At 47.1% G+C, this 27,561-nt stretch overlaps 1 protein-coding gene across 3 annotated transcripts in view; it reads left to right on the top strand.

The window, feature by feature from the left end:
- The first annotated feature begins 598 nt into the window (after positions 1-598).
- The window catches only part of ITGB4 (integrin subunit beta 4), a 127,477-nt gene continuing 100,514 nt past the window's right edge, over positions 599-27,561 (top strand). For all 3 annotated transcript variants that reach the window (XM_015414478.1, XM_015414477.1, XM_015414476.1), the window contains exon 1: positions 599-739. The gene's annotated coding sequence lies outside the window, so the exon portion shown is untranslated. The remainder of the gene's footprint in view (positions 740-27,561) is intronic.

Here is a 27,561-nt window from a genome sequence, read left to right as displayed (position 1 = left end):
GCAGAGGAAATAGTTGGAATGTTGTGACTTTTTTCCTCAGCAGGCTGTTTGGGCTCAAATATGCTGTTATCTTAGCTTCCACAGCCTAGGAAGTCTGGAGGAAAATATCTAAAAAGAGGGAAAGTGCTTGGGCTGGGAAGGGGGTGGTTTGGAAAAGAAACAAACTAGCAAGAGGTTTTTCTATAATCAAACAATGTGTCCTCCCATCCTGAAGAACGGGATTTATTCAACAGAGCATCTTGTTGCACTTTAGAGACTGGTTGGTTTTTTATTTTCTTTCTTTCCCGGAGACCAAATAATCCCTTCAATTAATCTTTGTTGTAGAAGTACAGGTGGGTTGGGCTCTGCCTCAGCTTCTAGCGTCAACCCTTTTCCTGTGGGTGGGTGTCTTTTTAAACATGTTTGCAAAGGAGAAGGGAGTACAAGCTTGGCTGCCCGGCTGTTCTTGCCCATACAGGTGTGCATAACTCATAGGAATGCCAGACAAACCTGAGTCACAGATAACCCCCCCCGCATGCGCACACACACACACACACGCACACCTGAGCTAAAATAAAACTGTCTGTTCAGACTTCACTTGCTTGAGAGCTGTTCCCACTGCTGCTACGCAACCTCTTCATATGCCCCTGGTGAGAGAAAGGCAGGCAGAGGGAGCCCTAAACAGCAGCAGCAATCAGAAGGAGGGAGGGAAAAGGTGAAACTCAACATTTTATCAGAAGGAACGAGGATCTGTGCAGAGGTATGTAAGATTCATGAGCTCTTCGTTCCTGGAGATGGTTAACCTGGCTTCTAAAGAATTTCTGGGAGAAGGGGCAGGCTGGGAATCGGGGGGGGGGGGGGGGGAAACGACTGAAATGGCAATGAAGTAGTGAAGTCCCCCCCCTCACCCCCCGCAGCCTCTGGAGGAATTTCTTGGCTTGGTGTGTGGGTGACTGTTATTTGGATTGTTGCACAGCATTTGGACTTTGAATCAGACCCAGCACTAATGAGGTTTGTAGAATTAATTTATTTGTGTTCCCAGCTGTTGGAAGTGCTTTCTTTTCTTTGTTTTCCTAACTTATAGATTAACCAGAGGCATAGGGTTAAATGAGGCGTAGGGTGTCTCATGCAGGTAGGCAGCTGGCAGATGAGGGGTACGGTGGTGGTTCTGCATGCATGTTTATATCCTCTCAACATTGCAATGTGCTCTCCCTTGTCGTCGTACTGCTGGAACCTGGCACCAGTTGTTGATCAGCCAGTTTGGTGTTCCAGAGCTGGACAAATTTTTGTTTTTCTGTAGATTTCTTTTTTTAGAAAATATCTCTCTCTCTCTCTGTCTCTTTCTCTCTCACACACACACATCACCAACACTGTATACAACTTGCACTGTAAAATCATTAAGACAAATACTTTAGGCAAGATTTGTGTGTGGGGGGGGGGTTATTCTTTACCAGGAAAAGGTAACCCATACATGGAAAAGAGGGCTCATGCGTGTGTGTTTTTCAGTCCCTCAGAGGGCATTTAATGACTGCACAACCTGGCAGAAATTCAACAGGATACAACTGTCCTAGCATGGTGTTGCAGCTATGGGGGAGGTTTTACATGTCTAATTTCTTCCTGTCACATAACTGTTACATTTTTTTGGTATAAAAGAGGGGAATTCTCATGCAAGATGACAGAAGGCAGTGTGTATGTTAAAGGATTAACAATCCCACTAATGTTAGGTCTACAGAAGTCTTGAGGGATCCTATTTACACAGTGTTAGGCTTAGGTTGAGTACAGTTGTTGTGAGTGATGTGCTTGTTGCTTAACTGAAAGTTCAATATTTGCCCTGATTTTGTCATAGTGTGAGCCAAGGGAAAAGGCAGGTACGGTGTATATGATATGATTTTAAGCAAGACTTTCTAAATGTGGCAGAGAGTCGAAAGGGAGCAAGTGCTGAGTAGGAAATGGAATGGGGTTATGGAAAATGGGTAACTAGATGGAGGGGTGTGGGCAGATGTTAAATAGTTGATTAGATCTTCCAAAACTATCATTTATTTATCTGGCCATCAGCTCGTGTCCTATTTCCAAAGCTAGGGCTCAATTGGGGACCCTAAAAAAATAAAAATACAATGAATGCCTCTGAATAGATATATAATACCTTCCCCCTCATCATTCAACCTAATCAGGTATTGAGGAGAGGCTGAGACACTGTTTCAGGGGGACAGGGCAGAATCCAGCAAGGTCCAAGTGCCCACTTTCAGTTAAACTGTTAAATGCAGGAAGAAAAATTCCAGTGGATTTGTACTTCAGAAGAACTAGAGCTATTATCAGCATATGATAAAAAGCAGTCTTTTGATGACACAAAGGGATTTGTGCCTTTGACATGTATACCCAGCAAACAAATAATTCAGTAGGTTCAATCTGTGAATTGAGCAGAGATTTACTCAGCTCAGGGTAACAGTGGTATGCAATCTGGAAGTACCAAGGAAGGAGAAAAGCACTTACACATTCCAGAATCTATAAATGGCACCCTCCTTTCAGACACATGTAAGTCCCAGTGCCTTGCTCTTTCTATGTTAACCAATAGGTAATGCTTAACAAGCTAAATCACAGCAAATCTGCAGGATGTTTTTTGCTAGCAAGTTTATATTGTTGAATTGGTAAAGTCTGTAGGAAAGTTAGAAATGCGAGCGTGCTTATGACTTGGGAGGAAGAAGACAGGCATAATGGAGAATGAATATTTAGATGGACCTTTCCTGGGTACTGATGCTATATGTGCTATGATATGCCTAACAAAGGAATAGCTTGTCATTCTTTAAAGGAACCCAAAGGAATTGGTGGTTAGAGTGTGCTGGAATTTTCTGGCTTAAGATGTTCATGGTGGTGGGTTTTTTACTGTTTCCGTTATAATACAAAGAAACTCTCGTTTTGAGCGCCTATTCTAAGATTTCCTGCCTTTCCTTGCTGGCATTATAATGTCCTGCCTGTTCATACTTCTCCATTTGTTAGAAACGAGTCTAGATTTGTATCTCAACAACATGGGATTCTACAGAAAAAGGATGGGAGTGAGGAATCTAAAAGCAGTGTTCAGTGTGGATGAAGACATTTATGTGTAGCCTAGTGGGCATGAAAATCAAAGGGGTGGGGCTGAAACACAGTCTCCCCTTGAATGAACATTGGGGAGAAAACTGGCATGTAGGAATAACATCTCAAAAGAATGAATTGTGTATCTGGCAGAACCTTTTGTACCTGGATGATGGAAGTTGCCCTGAAGAGATATTTGTTTGCAATGGCAGAGAGCCTTTACCACTTGCTTCTAAGACCACCGAACTAGGATCGTAGATGAAGTTAGTCCATGAAAGTTTATGCTAGGATAAAAGCATGTTAGTCTTTAAGATTCCAGAAGATTGTGTGATTTGGTTTTGTTGCACTAGACAGCTACTCCTATGGAACTGAACTCTGCTGTATATCCTTAGTGCTTGCTGTGTACACAGCACAGCATAATCTTGCGGCTGGGCTGGCTCCGAGGCAGTAAAATGAGTGATAATGTTGTTGTTTGTGATGGAATAAGGGAATGTCTGTACCAAAGCCCTTGTACAGGCCTCTCACAAAATTCTCTTCTGGCAAGCATGTTCTGCTTTGCATTTCTATTTTCCGGCCATGCAGCCCCACTGAGAAGGAGGGCGCGCACGTAAGTGCCGTCAGTTCACAACCAGCTTATGGCAACCCCAGAAATGGGCTTTCAGGGCAAATGAGAACCAGTAGTAGTTTGCCAGTGCCTTCCTCTGCCGAGTCTTCCTTTGCAGTCTCCCATCCAAGTATCGACTCTGATTTACTTCCGAGATCTGACAACACTGGGCGATACACCATACCACCCCACATCCCCGAGAAGAAGGATAGAGGGTAGTATATATCTGTGATCACAAACTGTACCTATTCTCTCACTACGTGTACTCGTTGTGTTCTGAATGTATGCTTAATACTCGAGGTTGGTGGTGGAAAGTGCCATTAAGTCACAGCTGACTTATGGCAACCCCATAGGTTTTTCAAGGCAAGAGACGTGCAGAGGTGGTTTGCCATTGCCTTCCTCTACATAGCGGCCCTGGACTTCATTGGTGGTCTCCCATCCAAGTGCCAACCAGGGCCAAGGCTGCTTAGTTTCCAAGATCGGGCTAGCCTGGGCCAGTTTACGTATCCTTAAAATATGCCTAAGAATGCCAGCAAAATATTAGGATTGTTGCTCTAGTAACCATAAGAAATAAATGGCAAGTATAGGTTGAGATTTGAAATTCTTCAAAATTATACACTTCTGGAGTCAGAACTGATATTTGGGAGGAACAGACAGTCCCTAAAATAAAAGACCTCCGGCCTCTCAAGCCTGTGTTTTCTCTTCTGGTTTTAGAACTAATTTATCAGGGTTTGCCTTTATCATAGTGGATGAAGCAGATGTTTCTGAATGACCAAATTCCTTTATATTTGTCAGCAGGAACAGTCAGCTGGAACAAGGTGGCACAGAATATCAGTAAGAAAGAGGTAAACGGGGTACCTCCCATCTTTTGCTTTGAGCCCATTATGAGAGACAGTGTCAGTAAGAAATTTAAGTTGCTTTCATCCCTGACAGTTGTTCAGGTATAACAATTTGTATAGGGGCCCTGACCTGGATAGCCCAGGCTAGGCCGATCCTGTCAGATCTTGGAAGATAAGCAGGGTTGGCCCTGGCTACTATTTGGAAGGGCGACATCCAAGGAATACCAGGGTCATCGTGACACAGAAGGAGGCAATGGCAAACCACCTCTGAAATGTCTCTTGCCTTAAAAACAAGTCTAGCTCACCACCTAGTGGTGCATAACACTAAAGAGCTAGAACTTCTGGCTACCAGACAATCTTAGGAACTCCTGGTTACTCTACACACAATGCCATACATATAATTATTAATTTGTATAGGAAATTGTCAGTCAGGGACATTCTAATATGTTACCTTCTGAATACATAGAAATGATAGCATGGAAAGAGTCAGGGCTGCAGCTAGGAATGGCTTTCCATCTGGGCCTATTTAGGATAGTCCAACGTAAAGGGTGGGGCACTTCAGGTGTTTTAATGGCTGGTAAAATAAGTCTTCCTAATCAGGATTTCTCTCTTGAGAGAGAGTTATATGAGGACCAGACAATCTGCAAATAAATTCAACCAGGACTTCCAGGAACCAACACAGGACCCCCAGATGAAGATTCCCCCTGAGGTTACTCTCGTACAACCTAGATCCAACCCAAACATCCAATACATCTAGATTGCATTTACCCCCAGACTGAGTCCCCTGGAATTTTTGTCCCTTTAGCTTCCCCACCCCCAACAGCCCCGCAGCTTATTTTAAAAAATCAGGGAATCTTCCATTTCCTGGATTCATTTTGTGCTAATTCCAGTTTTTATCTCTGTTTTAAGAAGAAGCTGGATAACAGCTGAACTTACTGTGATCAGACTACACAGTTGTGTGTGAGGAAGAAGAAAACACTGTGAATGAGGTGTCTATTTTCTTACTTGTCTTGGAGATTAATTAAACAGGAATCTGTATCTCCGTGACCCTGCCACAGATTATGCAATATACCATTTGTGCTATCTACTAAAGAATCCCATGGCTCCTCCTGGATTCTAAATTACGTCAGATTTTATTTTTTAAAAGAACTAGTTTCTAATTCTCATGCTCTGCTCTTGGCATCCTGTGTTCTCTGCCTCATGCTTTGCTTTGTATAATATCAAGCCTGGAACAGTCTTCTGTATCTATAAAGCCCACTGCATCTGTGCGCCCTTTCCTGTGTCGTCATAAAACTCACCTTTTCTTCACTTTCAAAGGTTACAAAAAGCACCAACAAACAGGTGCAGAAATGCCTTTCAGTTGTGATTTTTATGCTGTTATGTCCAAAACAGGGGCATGTCCCTCTTGGGTTCTGTGCACTTTCTGTGGAGTTAGCTGCAAATCGGCATTAAACGCAAAGGCTTCTGAAAAGCTGCTTGAGAATGTATAGGCAACTCCAGTCTTCAAATACAGGGGAGACTATTTATATAGCACAGTTTCCTGTCATTTTCCACAGGCCTGTTTCCTTTCCTCTGAGCCTCCCTGTGCAGTGTTCTAGTCTAAGCCCAGTCTTTCCTCCACAGTTTCTGACAAAATAAACTGAGAGAAAGATTCCAAATGTTGACAAAAGAAAAAATACAATTGGAACAAACCATGCAGGTTATCAGCTCTATGGTCTACCAATTTTTAGGAAACCAAGTGCCTGCCCTTCGGATATCTTTATTATGCCTGCAGCTGGCCCGGATGCTTGGCCTGCTCTAGTTTCAAACAATGCAATAGGGCTGAGGATGTTCCCCAGGATTTGCATGGGTAATTATTACTGTGTTGGTTCCAAAGAGCCAGAGAAAGTAGAAAGAGATAAGCAAGTTGATACTTTCTACTAAGCTAACATCTGTGGTGGTAGTAATGGCACATTCCAAGTTTCATATACTGTCTATTCTATTTGACTAATAGCTTTGTGTGCTCTGAAAGCTTGTTGTCTACTAAAGCAAAAAACAAACTTTAAGCATGTAAATTTATTTACTACTTAGGGTGATAGCCCATGCTGTCTGAAGAGTTCAGGTTAGGCATGCACCAACCAGGCAGGAACTGGGGATCCCTGAAATTACAGCTCGTCTCCAGACTACAGAAAGCAGCTCCCCTGGAGAAAATGGATGCTTTGGAGGGTGGACTCTGTGGCATTGTACCCCACTGAGGCCCCTCTTCTTCCCAGGCTCCATCCCCAAATCTTCAGGAGTTTCCCAACCTGGATTGGGCAACCCCCCTCCCTCCCCTTCCATCCCTGCTGGTCGCTGGGGAGACCTGGCAACCCTAATTCAGGTCCATGGAAGTGGTAATCAGGGAGAGCTAGGACTGAGCATGTTAGCGCCAGGGCTATTTTTGGGCAGGAACGCACAGGAACGGAGTTCCGGGTGGCTCCCAAGTTGGCCACGCCCAGCAGGAACTCATTAGCATAATAGGCCACACCCAACAGCAGAAACTCATTCGGATTGGCTACATTAGGGGTGTGTGGCCTAACATGCAAAGGAGTTCCTGCTACAAAAAAAGGCCCTGCGTTTTGACAACAAACAAGGTGGGTGTGGCTGGATAACCACACTTCTGGTAACATCTGGGTGCAGCCCAATGTGCTAATGAGCTGTGCTGTCAGGGGTGTGGCCCAATATGCTAATGAGTTCCTGCTGTTGGGTGTGGCCTACTATGCTAATGAGTTCCTGCTGGGCTTTTTCTACAAAAAGAGCCCTGGTTAGCGCTATTTCAGATCCAAGAAACAACAGGCAGTGTCCAGATAGATGACCTTTCTGCAGCAGCAGCAGCAGCAGCAGCAGCAGCAGCAGCAGCAGCAGCAGCAGCAGCAACCAAGCTGTTGAATGAGCTTGAATTCCTTAGTCCCTGTGCTTTGTGCTCCTATCTGAGACTTCACAGATGAAGAGAGAGAGAGAGGACTCAGTAGGGGTGTGTGCAAAAACTCCTGTCGTCCAGCACAGCCCCATGGAGACGGGAAAAGTCCAAAGACAGGGAGGGGCAGGGAACAAACACACTGAGTCTTTTCATATCTTCTGGGATTTGGATATAACAAAAGAGTCCTTGTATGATTTGATTGTTGTAGCACTGGCTGCTTCTTGCACAGCCCACGGAAGAGTTCATCTTGTAGTAATGCCCACAAGTTTAATGGCTGTAATAAGGGTACAAAAGGCTAAAGTCACATGGTGGAGAGACTGAAACAGAACCTTCTGAGTTTGCAAGTGGGGATTGGAGAAGGGTCTCTTTGCTATGAATGTTTATGGTCTCTTCCTTTTGTCTATTTTTAAAATTCAGTTTCTGCACATTGTGAACTAGAAATTGTAATTTAGTTTCATAGAAACATTAACTTGTTTCTGTGAAATTTTTTGTGGGGGGTTTTGTGTGTGTGTGTGTGTGTGTGTGTACTTGCATGCCTGGATGTCATGGTGACTTTTGGCCACCCCTAGTAGGATTTGGACACCTCAGAGAGATGGCTTGATTGCCTGCCTCTGCATCCTGAGCCCTGGTATTCCTTGGAGGTCTCCCTTTCAGTTAATTGCCGGGGTTGGCCCTGTTTAGTTTCTGAGATCTGACAAGATTGGGCTTGCCTGGGTTATCCAGGTCAGGGCACTTGCTTCTGTGGAGTTAAATTACAATGTTTAACTTACAGTTCATTTCCAACACCTGCATATGGATGTTTTCCCACTGTTAAATTCCTCTCCCAGTATCTTTTGCATACGGAGAACAGGGACCCCTGATGCTTCATTTGAAATAATAGGACTTGAGAATTATGTCTGTAATCCTAAAAACAGTTCCATGGACTAGGACGCTCCCAACACCCACACCCACCCCTCTCTCTCCCTTTAAGTGTGTGGAACCCATGTTTCCTCCCAAGCCCGATCTCCGCTTGAGATCAGGCTTGCAAGGAAATGCCAGCTTCGTGCTCTTAAAAGGGAAACGTGGCTGCTCTTAAAGGGGAAACGCCGGCTCCTGCATTTAAAAGGGAAACGCCGGCTCCTTTAAGTGCAGGGAACTACCGTTTCTGGAGATCCGACGCGTGGGCGGGAGGGGGCGGCGGCGGTGGACGTCCCCAACATGACGTCATCACATCAGGGATGCCCTGCCCCCTCCAGGAACACCCCAAAAGTCCCCTGCTGGGGGTGGAAGATGGACTTGGCAACCCTACCCTGGACATAAGCCCGACTAAATAAAACAGGCCTTATTTCTCAGCTGGATTGCTCTTTATTTATTTATTTATTTATTATTCACATTTTTATCCCGCCCTCCCCGGAGGCTCAGGGCGGCTTACAGGGCATATTGCCAGATAAAACCATAAAACAATACAAAATATTAAATTACAGCCCTATTTAAAACAGATTTTGATGCCTAGCAAATTATACAATCTGTACAAATTCTAAAATTTCTAAAAGCAAGATGACTGTCCCTGACCATCCCGTTCTCGCCCATAATGCAGCAACTAGATGTGCATGCCCCATCTTGATGTCCATATATGGGGGATAGATGGTAGCTAGTGCGATGGTGGTGCACTAGTGCACTAATGATGGACTGCTGGTGGACTAGTGGTGGACTAGTGGTGGCGGCTCCTATTCAAAAGCCTGGCGGAAGAGCTCCGTCTTGCAGGCCCTGCAGAACTGTGCTAGGTCCCGCAGAGCCCTGATCTCCTCTGGGAGCTCATTCCACCAGATAGGAGCCGCCACCGAGAACGCCCTGTTCCTGGTCATGCTGAGTCTAATAGAACGGGGACCTGGAACAGCCAGTAGATGTTGAGTCCCTTTAAGTGAACCCACTTTCCAGTAGTCCTCAGTCCAATTCTATATCTGCCTCATTTCAGTCATACATGCCACCTGAGAGGGATGCTGTGGGATGGCCATTAGTGACACTGAATCAGAAAGCTAGTTATGAACATGTGAAATATCTGTCCTGGTAGTATGAAATACAGGCCTCTTTGGTTCAAGCTGTCCTCGTCTGTGTTCAATTAGAGAGTGACTGAGAATCTAATAAGTGGGGGCCCATGAGACTCATGGGGGAATCCCATCTCCCCCCCCCCTTGCCAAGCCCAGCATAGCCTCTGGGCTCTCTAGCAGCTGCCGCTGGGTCCAATATGGAGCCCTGGGCTGTATGGCAGCTCAGACCAGGCTCAGTGTGGTTCCGAGGCTCCCCTAGGGCTGCACGGCTGTTGGGCCCATCACATCTCCCAGCTGCTCCACGGCCAGGCCCAGCATGGAGTCCCAGGCTGTGAGTCTGCTGCTGCTGCTGGGGCCAGCATGGTCCCTGGGCTCCCTGCCTTTGCCATCACTGCCAGGCCCAGCACAGCTCCCAGGCTGTGAGGCCACCACTAGGCCTAGAGCAGCTCCTGGGCGGTGCAGCTACAGCCAAACCCAGCATGGAGCTCCAGGCTGCACAGCTGCCACCACCCAGCCAGAGGTAATTGTGTTTATTTGGGGGCAATATACCCACCTGTGTATTTTTTTACTCTCAGATTTTTCTGCACATCTGGGGAGTCCCCCAAGTGTGCAGAAAAATTTCTTTCACCTCCACATGGCTCTGGTCTGTGGAATTAAATATCCGCAGATCGCAGCCACAGGTGGCTAATATGATCATACGCTACTTTAAAAAACTGGGCATGGCAGTAATTGCTTTAAATATGGGAAAGGTTTAGACCGGAAGACGTCTGAACTTTGAACTCTGTTTTACAACTTGACCTACCCTTATTCTTGGAAGAGCTGCAGTTGTTAGAAAAGGGTAAACTGCTGGTGTTTTCATGATCTCTAATCTTACCTTCTTATACTTTTCCAGTCAGGTAGCAGTGAAATGTTCAAATGTTTGCAGTGTCTCTAACAAAAATAAAGCCTTCCAAGAAAGACAAAAAAGTACAGATAAAGGAAATCTTGATAAAATCTGATTCTATTCTACAAATTTGTATCCAGTTACATAGACTTAACTCTGTTTCTTGTCTTACACAGAGGACCATGCTTTTGTATTTATTTATTTACTTACTTCATTTTTACCTAGACTTTCTCCCCAATGGGAGCCCAGAGTGGCTTACATTGTTTCCTGCACCTTCATTTTATCCTCACAACAATACTGTAAGATATGTTACGCTGAGAGTTTGTGACTGGCCCATGGTCACCCAGCAAGCATCCATGTGTCAGGTCTTGAAGGAACTCACTCCAAACAACACTCTCTTGACAGTGATTTGTTTATTGAGAGGTGAAGAGGTTTCAAGCATAGATGAGTCTATGTCAGAACTGGCTCCCTTGGCGTCAGTTCCCATATTACACATAATTCAAACAATTCCTCCAGTGACCAGTCCAATCACACCCAGACATCCAGCCCACCAAGATCTACTGTGCCTCATTAACCCTCCCCCAGCACCTGCAAGCATACGGTTACATTATCTAGCAGTGTCTGGTTCTCAAGGCTAAGCACGCATACTTCCCACTATAGGGAGGCCCCGTATGGACAGAGTTACAACCCAGCGCAACTCTCCGCAAAGCAGTCCCACGCATGCCCCACACACTCCCCTCCAATTCCAAGCTAGAATGAAACCAGGCAGTGAGCTGCAGAAACTAAAGGCAGACAGTTAACAAGTACATGGCAAATGAGGGCTGAGTTTGACATTCTGCCCCACCAAAGGTTCCCAAACCCCCAGGTTTGTGAGGATGGGTTCTATGGAATGCTTGAACTAACTTTGGGGCTTTGACATGGTCACTTCGGACCCATTTGTTGTGACTAGGGTCAAAGTCTTGCCACTTGATCAGGTAATAAAGGTGGCCCCATTCCATCTTGGAGTCCAAAACCTCTTCCACCACTTGGTGGAGTTCCCGATCCACCTTCAGGGGAGGTGGAGCTGGAGGTCTCCATCTCAAAGGCCCTGGGTCCTTCTTCAGCAGACTGAAATGGAAAACAGGATAAGAACATAAGAAAAGTCAATGTTGGATCAGGCCAATGGCCCATCCAGTCCAACACTGTCACGCAGTGGCCAAAAATACCAGGTGCCATCAGGAGGTCCACCAGTGGGATGAATGTGTCGTAAGTTCTTTGGCAAGTCCAGTTCCACAGCCACTTTGTTAATGACTCTCACCACCTTAAAAGGACCAACACATTTCCATCCCAGTTTTCCCCTGGGCTGTAACCCCCTCAAATGCCCACACCCACTCCCCTCCAATTCCCAGCTAGAATGAAACCAGGCAGTGAGCTTCAGAAACTAAAGGCAGACAGTTAACAAGTACATGGCAAACAAGGGCCAGGTTTGACACCATGGCAGAGTGGGGATTCAAACCTGTGTCTCTCAGTCCTAGTCTAACATTCTAACTACAACACCACACCAGCTCTTGTGTATGAGAACATTTATTTGTAATGTGAGAGATGCCACTTTTCTCTTGAAACCCATATCTGAAGCCCATCAGCACACCTGTTCCTGGACATTTTGATTGGACCAAAAAAAGACACTCGTAACCCCATTTCTATATAAACGTCACATTTATTTGTTTAAGTCCTCCAGTTGTGGATCTCCATGTATTCAATTATAATGGAAGATGCAGCCTTAATCCTATTTAAATTTGTGGGCTTCAATCTGCATAACTAATCACAAAGTTGCAACTCAAGACTATGTGCTAAAGCATTTGGCCATAAGGATCCTAACAGCAACAGGCAGGGGACAATTTATCCTCTCAGGCTAGCACTGGGTTTCATGTAGGAATGCCATTCCCCAGGTGGAGGCGGGGAATCCCCTGCTTTTGTGGAATTTTGCCTGCCACCGGCCACTTGGCTGGTGGGAGGAAATTCCCCACCACCACCCCTGACACCATGCATGAGATGCTGACGTGACGTCACCCGGAAGTGATGTAAACATGTTGGTGAGGTCAGGGGAGGCAATGCTCTACTTTTTGGGCAAAACTCCATGGTCTGAGGCCATTTTTACCATAGAGTTTTGCCCAAAAGGCAGAGTATTTCCCCCGACATCATCGACGCGTTGACATCATTTCTGGGTGACATCAGTGCATTGCGTGACATCCCTGTCCACCCCCAGAATGCCCACAAATCCCCTACCAGCACGATGAAGGGACCTGGCAACCCTACTTTCGTGCCAAGGATTTCCCATACTTCAGCCATCTTATCTTGAGGTTTTTGGTTTTTTTCATGTTTCAACATGTTGTCCTTCATTTGTACACAGACTGCTAACCCATTCCTTCCACAAAAAGATCTGCTTTATTTGAAATCTTTTTAAAAAAGTGTTTCCTGGGCAGGACACTACTGGCAGAAACAATTTCTCAGTTGGAAGGGAAAACAGCATAACTGCAGAACTTCAGTGAAGTGCTACTCGATCACTGCTTTCATTTGTTGATGATAGCAAAGGGCCAGTCCTCTGCAGGAATTAACAGAAGAGCCCCGACTAGCCCTACCTCGAGCTTGTAAGCTAAGCATGGCCAGCCACAGTTAGTACTTGGGTGGGAGACCACCAAGGAAGCCTGGAATTGCTGTGCAGAAGAATGCAATGGCAAAGCATCTCTGCTCACCTCTTGCTTTGAAAACTCTGGGGTCACCATGAGTCAGCTGGGACTTGAAAACACACAATTATTTTTATTAATAGTACTGTATTATTCCTATCCAGTGTTCCACATGCTCCTGGAGGTTTTTTAAAAACAGAAAAGAACCACCCACAGTTCAGCCTGCTTTTTCAGCAAGAGGGATCATCAGAGATGTCTGTAAATATGTGGAGGTTTGGGGTTTTTTGTATTGTGTTATTTCTATGCAATGTTACCCATGCTCCTCAAAATAAAATACAAATTAAACAGAATGGGCAGAGAATCCTGAGGGTTAGGTGAAAATGAGGGGGGGGGGAGTCAATGCATATCAGATGTGAAAGGGGAACCAAAACAGATTACCCTGGGCTGTCTGGAATCTCTGTTGCAAGGGCGATTTCACAAAGACTCCCATCAGCAATGAGACTACCAGAAAAAAAAATCACCCTAGTGTGAAAGCAGCCGTGAATGCAGTCACAACACCAGCATAGAAGCTGCCATTGACCCTTGCATAGCTGCACCATTCATCTAGCAATGGGGTGAAAGAGCTCAACTTTTAGTCCTGTCCAGGGGTCATTTCGTAGAAAAAGAGCTAGGGGGACTCATTAGCATAACTCATTAGCATATGCCACACACCCTGACATCACCGGAAGTGTGTCCTCCCCACAGCCGGCGGCAACCTCCAGCGGGCACCAGCAGGAAGCTCCAGGCCCCGCCCTCCCGCACCTCACCCGGGGGGATGGCGTCCCCCCGCGTCCCACCCCCAAATGACCCCTGGTCCTGTCTCTTTGTGGGGTGTGTGTGGCGGTTTCCTGGCCTTTAAAAAGGTAAAGGTTTCCTTGCTCGAAAGCCAGTCGAATCCGACTCTAGGGTTGCGGGGCTCATCTCCATTTCAAAGCCGATGAGCCAGCGCTGTCCAAAGACATTTCCGTGGTCATGTGGCCAGCATGACTAAACACCAAGGCACACAGAACGCTGTTACCTTCCCACCGAAGTGGTACCTATTTATCTACTTGCAATTTCTTGCTTTCGAACTGCTAGGTTGGCAGGAGCTGGAACTAGAGACGGGAGCTCACTCCGTCATGCGGCACACTTGGGTCTCGAACTGCTGAACTACCAACCTTTCACAGCCTGCAGTTCAGCGTCTTAACCACTTGAGCCACCGCAGCAACATAAGAGACCATAATAGAAGCCAATGTTGGATCAGGCCAATGGCCCATCCAGTCCAACATTCTGTCACTCAGTAGCCAAAAAAAACAAGTGCCATCAGGAGGTCCATCAGGAGGTCCACTAGAAGCCCTCCCAAGCACCAAGAATACAGTGCATCATTTGCCCCAGACCGAGAGTTCCTTGTGGCTAATAGCCACTGATGTACCTCTGCTCCATATGTTTATAACTGTGTATAACTTTCTGAAATGAAGGAGTTCCTTCCTCTTGGAAACTCAGCCCTGAAGCCACAGAATACTAAATCTTCAAGGCAATTATTGGGCATGTGCAATCCTGTTTAATGGAGATGGAGTCACATGCACACAGTACACACAGCAACCCTATTATAATGACAACCGCATTGAACCAGCCACAGAGAAACGGACTTGGAAGTCTGGGTTTCCTATAAGGAGCACAACAGTTTCTAGGGGAGATATCTATATCCTTGCAACCAAAGAGTTATAGGATACTCTCAGATCTCAGAAGAATGGTGTGCAAAATCCCTTCCCTTCAGTGGCCACATTATTACTTGAGATGTGGCATCTAAAAGCTGCCCATAACAGCTTGCTTCTAATTTTTGAAGAATAAAGTCTAATGATGTTATTATGTTGTATGCCTCAAAGGCTCAGAAGTAGGGATGGGCATGTGTCAACCAAAGAACTTGGTTGCCATGGAGAGGTGGGGAGGGTGTTAGTAGGAATGTATGCTTTCATTTCTGGCCATTATCTGTCGGGTGTCTGGTATAGCCATGTAACCTTGAGACCCGATCTGTCTTTAGTATCCCTTTCCCCCAGGAATCTTAGAGCGTTAGTCTGGCAGGCTTTAGCTTAGAAATGATTGGCCAAGAGCCACTGATGTATTTTTGATTATAGTATAATTGCTGGCTTCAAGTCCTGGACCTCAGTCCTAACAAAGTACATTATGAACCTGGATCCTATCACTGTTTCAATAAACTTTACTTCTTCTGAATGATTGTTATAGAGAACTGATTTCTCCAGAGCTCTGTCAGCATGAACCACATTTTTGGTTCACGAACCGAACCCGTTGGTTTGCGAACCAAACCAGCTTGTGACCCCTGCTTTCTGCTTCCTGCCAAAAGCTCAGAACCATTTAAACCCCTGATTTTTGCTCTTCATGGACCACCACAAACTCCCTTAAATTTGTGGAAGTTTGTGGTAGCTCTTCAGTTTCTGAACTTTAGTTTATGAACTGTTAACTGGCCAAAATTCGTCATGAATTTTGTTCAGGAGCCAATTCGTGCCCATCCCTACTCAGAAACCACCCTTCCTCTCTCTTCCATCACCTGAGCTATAGTGAAGAGATGGAAGGGGGGGAAATTGCTCCTCTTGCCACTTCCATCAGATTTCACCCCTTCCTCCCCTTCACTGCAGCTTCCCAACCCACATCGATATTTCATGTCATCCCAGAAATAATCTTTCCAATGGACATGGGGAAATCACCTGCAAACTCTGGAAAGCATTGATGTTGCTGCTTGATTAGGAGTCCCAAGGATGTGGGACTTTTTAAATGTATGTATTTATTTTATAGCCCCCCTTTCTCACTGAGACAAGACAGATAATAGAATACAAAAACAATGCAAAAGAATAGTAGAAGATAACAATGAACAGTTCAGTCGAACTAAGAATGGTGGCGGTGGAAAGTGCCATCAAGTCACAGCTGGTTTATGGAGACCCCATAGGATTTTCAAGGCAAGAGATGTTGAGAGGTGGTTTGCCATTGCCTGCCTTCATGTCATGACCCTGGTATTCCTTGGAGGTTCCCATCCAAATACTAGCCAGGACTGACTCTGCATAGCTTTCAATATCTGATGAGATCAGGCTGGCCTGGGCTATCCAGGACTAGGATTACAGAATTAGAAAACAATGTGAACAACAAACTTCCTGAGAACCAGTTTGGTGTAGTGGTTAAGAGCAGCAGACTCTAGTCTGGAGAAACAGGTTTGATTCCTCACTCCTCCACATAAAGCCAACCGGGTGACCTTGGGTCAATCACAGCTCTCTGAGAGCTGTTCTCTCAAGAGCAGTTCTCTCAGAGCTCTCTCAGCGCCGCCTACTTCACAGGGTGTCTGTTGTGGGGAGAGGAAGGAAAGGTGATCGTAAGCCGCTTCGAGACTCCTGCAGGTAGTAGAGGGCAGGGTATAAAACCAACTTCTCTTCTTCTTCCTAAGGCAAGATATACCATACTATGCAGAAAGTAGAACAATTGAACATACATAAAGCTGCCTTATATTGAATCAGACCATCAGTCCATCAAAGTCAGTATCTACTCAGCCTGGCAGAGGCTCTCCAGGGTCTCAGGCTGAGGTCTTTCACATCGCTTCCTGCCTGGACCTAGAACTGGAGAAGCCAGGGGTTGGACCATTGCTAATTTACTTGAAAGATTCTCTCTCCCCCCCCTTCCCACTAAAGCCTTCAAAATCAATTAAAACATTAAAGGAAACTAACAAGTCAAATGAAGAAGTCAATGTTTCCATTTTCTACTAGGATGAAATTGCAAGGGCTACATCACAATGAACTACAAATCTCTGACAGCAGGGCCAATTCTAGGTATTTGTAGTCCTTGGGCGAAAGAGTATAACTGGGGCCCTTTTCCCACTTTGAGTCCCTGTTGGGAAGACAGGATGTAAATCAAGTAAATAAATAATTATCTCAAAAGAGCCCTGAGAGGTAGGTTAGAAAAAGCTGTAGTGACTCGGTCAGGATTACAAAGTGAGCCTATATGAAGGCTGAGTGATGAAATTTATAAAACCAATCCTTAAAGGTCAATTTCTAGAAGAAGAAGAAGAAGAGATTGGATTTATACCCCACCCTTCACTACCCAAAGGTGTCTCAGAGCGGCTTACAAACTCCTTTCCCTTCCCCTCCCCACAACAGACACCCTGGGCGATTTCTCACTAGAGCTGCCTCGCAGCACAGCCGCCGTTTGCCCCGACACAAACATGTCAATTTCACACCCGAAGCTCTGGGGCTGCATTTTGACTCGGGGCTTCGCCCGATTTCCTCCGCAGTTTCGTGATCCTGGTTTTTGAGAATCATGAAACTGCGGAGGAAATCGGGCGAAGCCCCGAGTCAAATGCAGCTCCGCAGCCTAGGGTGTGAAATTGACATGTTTGTGTTGGGGCAAACGGCGCTGTGTTGCGAGGCAGCTCTAGTGAGAAATCGCCCCCTGTGAGGTAGGTGGGGCTCAGAGAGCTCTTGACAGAAACTGCTCTTTTTCAAGAACAGCTCTTATCAGAACTATGGCTTGCCCAAGGTCATCCAGCAGGTGCAAGTGGAGGAGCGGGGAATCAAACCCGGTTCTCCCAGATTAGAGTCTGCGCCCTTAACCACTACACCAAACTGGCTCTCTAATACTATCACCAAGTGGTTCTTACTTTTCAATTCTAATATAGCACATGCTTTTGATAAACCAGTGCAAAGGCCACTAATTACTGGATAGTATTTGGTTACAACATGGAAAATAATGTGTTTGCATGGTGTTTTGTTCACACTTAGAATGTAAAAATTAGATCTCATGGGCCATACTAGTTAATTACAATATTAAACAGAAGCAATAGAAAAATGTCCAATTTATTAGGACTAAGACGAAAAGTCACAGCTATTTTCTGAACTTTATTTTAAAAATCAAATTTCTCACGATTTGATCACAGATCTGCAATTTAAAATTACCTCAGAATGTAATCTCAGCTTTTGGTGATTCCAAGAAGTACAATGTGTCAATCTTAGTCTTTTTGGTGTACAAATCTTGGAGCTTCACCAAGTGGCACTGAGCCATCTCATCTCTGTGTCAGCTTTTCACTATCAAAGGTATAGGCAGAGATACCTGAACTCCTGATCTGGAATGACAGGCCCCAGAGTGGAATGATGGTCCCTGGGAATAGCAGGACTGTTCTAAGCCTAGAATAAACAGCACTGATTCTGTTTCAAAGGACCATCATTCCACTCTGGGGAATGTCATTCCAGGCCCAGAGCAGTCCATCTGGGCCCAGAGACCTTTATTCTAAACCCATTCTGCATTTTCACGGCAACTTTTTTGTGTTGTAATGTATTTCAATGGAACCTATGCAAGTTAGTTGGCATGCCTGGATCCCATTGTATCCAATAGGCCTTCAAGCCTTTCCCATTGTTCCCAATGGGCAATCCTGTCCTTCATTTTAGTACATTCCACTGCAGCTAAGGCTCCAAAATCAGCAGCAAAAACTAGTTACTTGCTTCCTCCCAAGCACGCAGCAGCAAAATACTGGGTGCAGACTGTGAGGGGAAAGCTGGGGAGAGGGGAGGGAGGCAGGGAGGGTCTTTACCCCCAAAAAAATATTTAGCCCTAAAGCTTGCCTCCTACCTACCTTGCTGGAGGATGCAAGGAGGGAGTACAGGCCAAGCCCAGCTGTTGCACGAGGCCATATGCGTGAAACACACTCACGTGTGCAGGACTAGCTGCAGCCTGTCTAGTGTCGGAGAAAATAGGTGGCTGGATGCTCCTGCATCAGGTGCAAGCACAGGGAGAGGAAGAGTCCCTTCTATAGCTCTTCTGTCCTTTTTCCAGTGAACCCATGGGAAGCCTTTGAGCCCTGCCCCTGGCAGATAACAGATGGGCCGCTGCAGCCTCTCATATGTAAAATGGGAAGGGAAGTATTGCTTGCAAATCTGTAGTGAGGAAAATACACAATAAAGGTGCCAGGACACTTGGCTAATAATTAAAAAAAACCACCCTGCTATGGGTGTGATAACTACTGTGACATGGCCGAAACAGGAGTGTGAGGAATTAGGAAATGGCCACTTGACTCTTGCAGATAGAGGAACTTCTTTCTCTCCACTGAGAATCAATCTGCTTAAAGTTGTTTGGTCGCTTCGACTTTCATTCCCACCTATGCCCCTCTTTGTTTGGGTTTCTCACTCTCATAGCTATTTTTTTAAAAAGACTTAATTTCAAAGCCTCAGGGGAAATGGGAAAGGCAGAGGAGGGGGTGGGTCGTGTTTCATTTTCTGACAAGCTAACATATATGACCCATCCCTCCCTCCCATCTGCAGCTTTCCAGTTCCCATTTCCGCTCTCTCATCTCAAGACAGAAATTGAAGCAGTTATCTACTGGATGCTGCTGCCATTTGCATTGCCCAATTGCTGCGCAGAACAAGTTAGATCTGCCCCACTCTCACTCAGTTTCCTTGCTTGTTTGTACAAAGGGCCTTCTGGACTACTGTAAATGAAGTGTAGTGGGTATGGAGGTAAAGAGTGGTGCTGATTGTGGAGTGGCTGCAGTTGACTTAGAAGGCATGGCCAGTGGGGCCAGACAGGACATGGGTGTTTTGTCACATACAGAGGCTCCCTGGGGGCCTTGCTGTGTCCTCGTGGGTTGTAGCCAGGTCAGGACTAGTCAGCTGGTAACCTTAAGGGTGAGGGGCCCCTCCAGCAGCTCATTCAGGGGTCGTTTCGTAGAAAAAGAGCTAGGGGAACTCATTAGCATAACTCATTAGCATATGCCACACCCCCTGACATCACCGGAAGTGTGTCATAAGGCCACACACCCTGACATCACCAGAGGTGTGTCATAAGGCCACACACCCCGCCCCCAATGGTCCCGGCCGCCGCCGCCAGCCTTGCAGCTCCACTGCCGAGCCCCATGAGGAACCGGCGGTGGACCTGCAAGGCCGGTGGGAGTGCAAGGAAGCCCCGCGAAGGCCCTCCCTGGCCCCAGGCAGGCAGGGGTGGGGAGAGGCAGGGAGGAAGCAACTTACCCTCCCTCTTCTCCTGCCTCCTCCTGGCTGAATGAGGGCCGGAAGCGGGGCAGCCGGAAGCGGGGGGCGGGGCTTTGTCATGTGGCCCGCCCCCATACCTCACCCGGGGGAACTGCGATCCCCCACGATCCCCCCCGAAATGACCTTTGAGCTCATTTGTCTGCCCACCCCTGACGCCGGCCATGTCTTAACAGGCATCAGATGTAGTGAAAGTTCTTTTTTATATATATCAAGTATTCATTCTGCCTGGAGTATTATGTGGGGAATGCTATGATTCTAAATCTCCACCCAATTACAAGTGTCACATAGCTCCAGTTTGGTGTAGTGGTTAAGTGCACGGACTCTAATTTGGGAGAACCGGATTTGATTCCCCACTCCTCCACTTGCACCTGCTGATGTGACCTTGGGTCAGTCACAAGCTCTGGCACAGCTGTCCTTGAAAAAGAGCAGTTTGTGTCAGAGTTCTCTCAGCCCCACCCACCTCACAGGGTGTCTGTTGTGGGGAGGGGAAGGGAAAGGAGTTTGTAAGCCGCTCTGAGACTCCAAGTGAAGGGCGGGGTATAAATCCAATCTCTTCTTCTTCTCCCTCCCTAGCCAAAACTAATGCTGGGTACAAAAAAACTTGTTAGCATCCATTTGATCATCCAAGATGCACATTTGTGCTAGCAAACACTGGGGAAAGAAGAATGGGGAGCAATTTTGAAAAGTTCATCTGAGAACTTTCTTCTTAAGTGACATTTGGAACAAGCCCACAGCCTGAGAGAAAACATGACAAACACAGAATTCAAAACATTCCTAAATTGCAGTTGCTGTCCTTTATTAAGCCCCGCCGCCCACACTGTCCTCAGGCTTACAGATGATTTGACTTTAAGTATTTGTTTGATCGATCTGAGCTATCCCGTTCCCATTCTTGAAATACTGGAAGTGCCTTTTTGGTTCGTTTTAGGAGTTCATTTCCACTGCCAGTAAAGGTGCAACTACAAGCTATGAAATGCCACCTGGGGCTCAGGCCAGCAGCCAGAAAGGGCCAGGGTAGGAGGGAGATGGAGGAAGGAGGTGGGGCCCTTTAAAGCCCAAGAGTGACAACAAAGGACAGGTGGCCCTGAGAATGGGTGCCCACTCTCCTTTTATCACTTCCAGGAAGAAGCGGGGCCAAACCCTGATTGGAACCAAAGTCCAGGGGTGGGGCAAAGGGGGTGATACAAAAGGCTTCCAAGCCTGGCCAGGGAGGAAAAACTGGGTAGAGCACACAGGGCGAGAAGGAGTAAAGATGTGCTTACTTGGGGGAGGAGAGAGGAGCAGAATACCTGAACCTCTTCTCCTTCCCATTCTTAGGCTGGCAGGGAAGCTGGCCCACATTCATCCAGGGAAGCATAGGGTGGGCAAACCAGTACAGCGGGGGGGGGGGGCTCACAATGTGGTGGAGAATGTGGGCACTGACCCTACAATGAGGTTACCCAAACCACACCTCTGAAGCATGCCCAGATGGACCTGCAGCCAGCCGCTGATCATGCCAGCTATGTTAACCACACCAGCTGTGTCAGAGACAACAGCTGAAGAGGTCCCTAAGCCTAGCCTGTCCAATGCGCCTCTCAACATAGATTTGGCTCAGTTGGCTAATGGTTGGCTAAGCACCAAAAGCAGCTCTTCCGCGACTTGATGCAGCAACAACGGGAGACCCAAGCTGCTCTGCCGCAAAGCATTTGTCAGGCCTTAGAAGGTAGCTGGACTGCCTCAGCAACTGGTCTGTTAGGAGCAGAAACCCAGGGTGCCCTCCCAGATGGGATATGGGCCCCCTTGTTCCAGATGATGAAGCTAGGAGCAGACAACAATATTGATGTTTTCTTGGAGGCCTTCGAACACATTGCAGAGGTGATCTGCTGGCCCAGGTAACAGTGGGCCTTTATCATGGGGCTCTATTTTAACAGGAGTGGCCCAAGCATCCCTCAAAGCCCTCCCCAAGGAAGAGGGAGTTGATTGTAACAACCTGAAAACATCTATCCTCGACCAGTGCACCATTAGCCCCAAGAGCTACCTGCAGAAACTCAGGTCTAGAACACATCAGAGGACAGATAGGCCTTAAATGCTCGTCACCTCCCCCAAAGACAAGGGATACTGCTGGCTCAAGCATGCAACAGACAGGGGAAAAAGATTTTAGATCAAGTAGTGCTGGAACAACTGCTATAGGTTCTACCTCTTCAACCCACCATTGGGTAACATGCAGGCCTAAAGGAGGCCACCACCATTTGGGAGAACTTCCTGGCAGCCAAACTTCAAGAACCACCAAAGGAGGCTGGTCAGCCCAACAGTCGAGTACTGATAGGCACACCTCTAGGTGAGCTGGATACTCTGTGAACAGGGTGCACCCAGTGGGGCTCTGTCCATTTGCCCACCCATAGCTCCTGCTTCACTTGTGGGCAATGGGGCACTATCAAAGAGACTGTCCACGATGGAATGTGATGAAGAGGGAGGGGGAGAGAGAGAGAACAAAAAAGATTATGGATAATGTGGGCTGTTAACGTTTTCATCCTGCTTTGCAGTCTCTACGAAGTACCAACTTGTATGCAGCCTGGGGCACAAAAATTGTCTCTTGCTCAGATTTCAAATGATGCTCAAATGATGCTCAAATGAGTGCACAGCTAAGCTGCATTACAGATGGATGCATGTGTTGGGTACTGTCTGTTCAGTCACTGCATGGGAAGAAACTGTAGAATTTCCTGTCAACTGTACAACCCAGCTGAGTAGCTGCTCTCATTCAACAAGGAGCAATGCTTTCATATGCCAGTTGAGTGAGCAACATTTGAACCACCATTAAGATTAACAGCTGACAGAACAGCTGCCATTAACAGAACAACACAAGGTGAATTACACAGAAGGGATATAAATATGGTCCCTCTAGACAGCCTTAAAGGTTTCTACTGTTCTGTCAATTTTAGAGTTTGATAACACACATGCTCAAGTTTGCAATATTTTCACAGTCTGTTGTGCAGTGGTACTAAGCATTTTCTATGGCTGTGAGAGTTGGATTATAAGGAAGGCCGAGCGCCAAAGAATAGATTCTTTTGAACTGTGGTGCTGGAGAAGACTCTTGAGAGTCCCTTGGACTGCAAGAAGAACAAATCAGTCAATCCTAAAAGAAATCAACCCTGACTGTTCCCTGGAAGGCCAGATAATGAAGCTCAAATACTTTGGCCACCAAATGAGAAGGGAGCACTCACTGGAGAAGACCCTGATGCTGGGAAAGATTGAAGGTCAAAGAAGACAGGGACAGCAAAGGATGAGATGGTTAGACAGTGTCATAGATGCAACGAACATGAAATTGAGCAAACTTCAGAGGATGGTGGAAGACTGGAAGGCCTGGCGTGATCTGGTCCACGGGGTCGCAAAGAGTCGGACTTGACTGAGCGACGACAACAACCACCTTACTAGTATTTTTTCATGTAATTTTTTCAGCTGAATACACATCAGAGAATCTAACTGTCTACCCAGCATTGCCAATCCAACCCCCCCCCCCCCCCGATTTTTTTCAGGGGGTGGTGGAAATATTCAGCAATGCTGACTGGCTACATTTAAAGGGCATTTATAGGGCTGCAGTTGGCCTTTACCCTTTTCCTGCCTTTTGCTCTGGTTTCCAGGGCGACAGGAGTGAGGGGGATGAGGCATCTCTGCCAGCAAATGGGGGAAAGCACTATAGTGGGAGCCATGGTGCTTTTTGGGCAGTCATTGCAGTGGCTTTTACAAGGCTTTAAACGTAGAGTACAACAACCTTGTCCCCCCCATACCAGTTTTCCCAAGGAACAGGAGGGAGGGTGAAAATAACAGTGGCAAATAGGATGCTATGTTAGGGAAGCAGTGCTCTTTGCCCAATCAAAGCAGTTGTTTCATGGCTGGTTGTCTTTCAAATTCTTCTGAGCATGGACAAATAGCATAAAGCAGAGTCTGACCGAGCTAGACTGCAATTCTGAGAAAGGTTTGGAGAGTGTCTAGTGCTGGCTTTGGCTTCTGTCAGGAGGCACCCCACGGCCCCGGCCTCCTGACGTACCCCCCGAAGGAAGGTTGATGAGGCATCTGGCTCTGACATGGGCGAGGAGGACCGGCAGTCCATCCAGGCAGAGAGCTCTGGGGGAAGGGCCAGGAGTCGCCTCCGTGGACCGGAGCAGATGCAAGTCCTAAAAGTCACCGGCTGGCCCTGGGACAACAACCTCAAGGACATGAAGAAGGGCCCGGAATGCTTGCAATGCGACCGGCTCGAGGGTCCCCAGCCCTCCAGGGAGGAAGATTCGGCAGACTGCACCTGGGACGCCACCATGGAGTCGACCGGGAGGAAGATGGGTGGATCCCCTGCAGAGGGGAAGGGAGGCTGATGGGGCCAGCAGCCATTGGGCAGGATGGGCGCTAAGAGGGAAATAAAGAGGAGGGTGTGACACGCTACCAGGGAGGATGCAGTTGCAGTGGAGGTGAAGTTGGGTGCAAGCTGCGAATAATGGAAGCAGAAGAAGTTGGAGGAGAGAGAGAGACAGCGACTCTCTCCGCCCCAGATAACATTAGCCCCAAAAACTCCACCTCAACCGGGGAGCCCACTGTGATGTAACGGTGGTGGACCCCATAGGTCTGAGGAAGCATTGCCGACCACCCTCGACTTTCCTGCTAGACGCCAGCCCCGCCCTTGGAACAGTGGGCGAGGTTGCACTCTCGGACAGCTTCAGCTGCTGCTGCTGCTTTGAGCCTGAGTTAATTTTCTTACCTTTTTTATAGTTGTTTTTTGTTTTGTTTGGGCGGGGGGGGGGGGAGGGCCCCAGGCCTTTTTTTTAATGTGTTCTTTCCTTCTGGTTTTGTTTTTTACTTTAACTAGATTAGCTTCAAAAAGGCCCTTTTTTGGACAAAGGAACGCTTTTTCTGACTGGGGTAGTTTGGGAAGAGAGCTGGCTCAACCAGGACAAGTGGCTGACCATCTCTCAGACTGCGGAGGTTCTTAAGCCCTTTAAGAACCACATGCAGTTGCTCTCATCTTACATGGCAAGTCTGGCTCTGGTCATCCCCGTGATCAAAATGGCTTGTGAAGAGACTTGGCCTTCTTTCTGGAGCCAGCTGCAGGACATGCAGATTTGCTTCCTGCAATATGCATGCTGGTGAAAAGGCTGCAAAACAAACTGGAGGCCCGCCTTCAGCTTCTCACACAGCAGAAGGTCTACATGTTGGTGACCATGTGTGACCCACGCATCAAGGGCAGAATTGCCAAGTGGGCCGACAAGGTCATTCACTGGAGAGACGAGCTCTCCCATTGAGTTGAACACATGCAGGCCAAGAGGGACACATTGGCACGAGCGGGGGGGGGGGGGGCAAAAGCAGCTCTGCTGTTCGTCCCCTGCCTTCCCTGCTAGGCAGTGTTCCTCCCTGTGGCAACTGCCATTATGACCTTGGAGATGGAGCTCATCAGGCAAGCACAGCCCCTCTGAGAGCGAGAGGCAGACGAGACAGGATACTGCAGCTGTAGTGGTGAGGGAGTACCTCGCAGAACCCTACAAGTCGCAGACTACCAATCCACTGAACTACTGGGCCATGAAGGAGGTGGTCTGGTCGGGCCTCTCTGCCGTGGCCCAGAGGCTCCTCTCATGTCCTCCAACGAGCATGCAGAGTGAGCATGTTTTCTCCCATGTGGGCAACGTTGTCAGCCCACATCACTCACACCTTTCCTCTGGGCAGTTGAGCAGTTGGTCTTCCTGAAGATCAACTTGCCACTGTTCAACTACCCAGCTGTGGACTTTGAGGGTGGCCAATGTGAGCACGTGCTTGTGCCTGCATCCCCTCTCAGACTGTGCTGGGAAGTCGGGGCAAAATGCTCTTCCCAAAATTAAAACGGGACTGGAAAGAAGTAGCAGGGCAGTTACTCAATTTGATTGGCACCAGAACACCCCACCAAGCCCCACTGCCATTCTCTGAATCCACCTGCACCAAAATGCCTCAATGGAACCCTGGCAGTAGTGCAGCACAGGGCAGTGTTGGAGGCGGTGCTCACAAGCTCACTCACCGAATCCATGGCCACCCCAAACCAAAATTGCATGCTAAAATTAAAAGAGCAGCACAAAAAGTGTTCTTCATCTTGATGGGCATGAAAGGGATAGAGTAGGACAGAGAGACCTGTGCGCCAAACAAAAACCAACAGAACGCACAGGAGCACCATAACCAATGAAGCTAATTGTATAATGCAACATTCTTCTTTGCAGGAGTGGGAGGTGGGAAAAGGAGAGCCTGTGATGAAGGGCAGCTGCAGCACCTAAGGGCTCCTCCACTGAGGCAGTGAGCACTGCAAACTGCTGAGAGAGGAGGATCAGGGTGGACACAACCCCCTGCCGCTCACTTTCTGAGGTCCTCCCTGGGGAAATGGTGTGTAATGTTTCTCTGTGTTCTATCCTTGGTTTTGGAAGAAAAACCCTACTGGGCTTCTGTGTGTTGCCCTTGATTCAGGTGGGCTTTCAGAAAGGTTGTGTGTATATTGCCCTTGCTTCTGGTAGTCTTTCAAAAGGGCTCCCCCACCATGCACTTCAGAGTGTTCTGCTGGGCTTCTGGGTATTGCCCTTGCTTCTGAAAGAAAAGGAAAAAAACCACCCAGCTGAGATTCTCTAGTTTGACAATGGTTCTGTTGGGCTTGCACTGCCACATTCTGGGTTCTTCTGGGCTTCTTTGTTGCATGTTTGTTCTGTTGGGCTTGCAAGAGTACCCACCCTGCTTGAATTTGTTGTGCTGAGATTCTTTGGTTTGACATTAGTTCTCTTGGGCTTGCCACATTGGATTGTGTGGTTCTGTGTGGATTCCTGGGTTGTGCTTTGGTTCTTTTGGGCTCATGTTGGTTCTTGAGATGGGAGGCATTGACAAGTGGTTGTTGCAGGCCTGCCTCTTTGTTTTTGCCTTGGAGGAAAAAATTGGAAACTATGGAAAACGGATGGGAGCACCTATTTGGGGGCCCATAAAATTGGACCCCCGATCCAATCTTTTTGAAACTTGTGAGTTCTTCTGAAGACAGGCACCAATAGGTGCCTGTAGCTTGAAATACACCCTCCAACACCCGGATAACCCCCCAATAGGATATAATGGACAAAAAAACCCCCCAAATCCGAATACCATACCAGTATTGGAATTCAGGCATATTGGGAATACTAACATTTTTTGGGTCCAAAGACCCAAATCCAAAAAATACTGGTTTGTTTTGCACACCCCTACCTCCTACATCTCCCCCCATCTGGTATGTAAAAACAGACTTTTTACATACAGTTGGACAGGATGGTGCCACCCTAAGCTAATTGCTTTAGGAACACTGCATACAAAGCACTTCTGGTGCCATCTTTGAGATCCTTCTTCATCCACATTTCCAGATTTTAAAAAACTAATTATCAGGGAATCACTTTATAGAAATAAAATATAGCATTCTGTAGTTTTGTCATTTGAGTCATCAGTGCGCTGTGAATAGAGCCTGATGGCATTAGAGTGCTATTGTTTGCGGAAGAAACTGAGAATGAAGACAAACTTA

The sequence above is a fragment of the Gekko japonicus genome, unplaced genomic scaffold (genome assembly GCF_001447785.1).
Source record: "Gekko japonicus isolate JY-2015 unplaced genomic scaffold, Gekko_japonicus_V1.1 scaffold277, whole genome shotgun sequence".
NCBI lineage: Eukaryota > Metazoa > Chordata > Lepidosauria > Squamata > Gekkonidae > Gekko > Gekko japonicus.
Note: the sequence above shows the minus strand (reverse complement) of the source record. Positions and strands in the feature narration are given on the sequence as shown.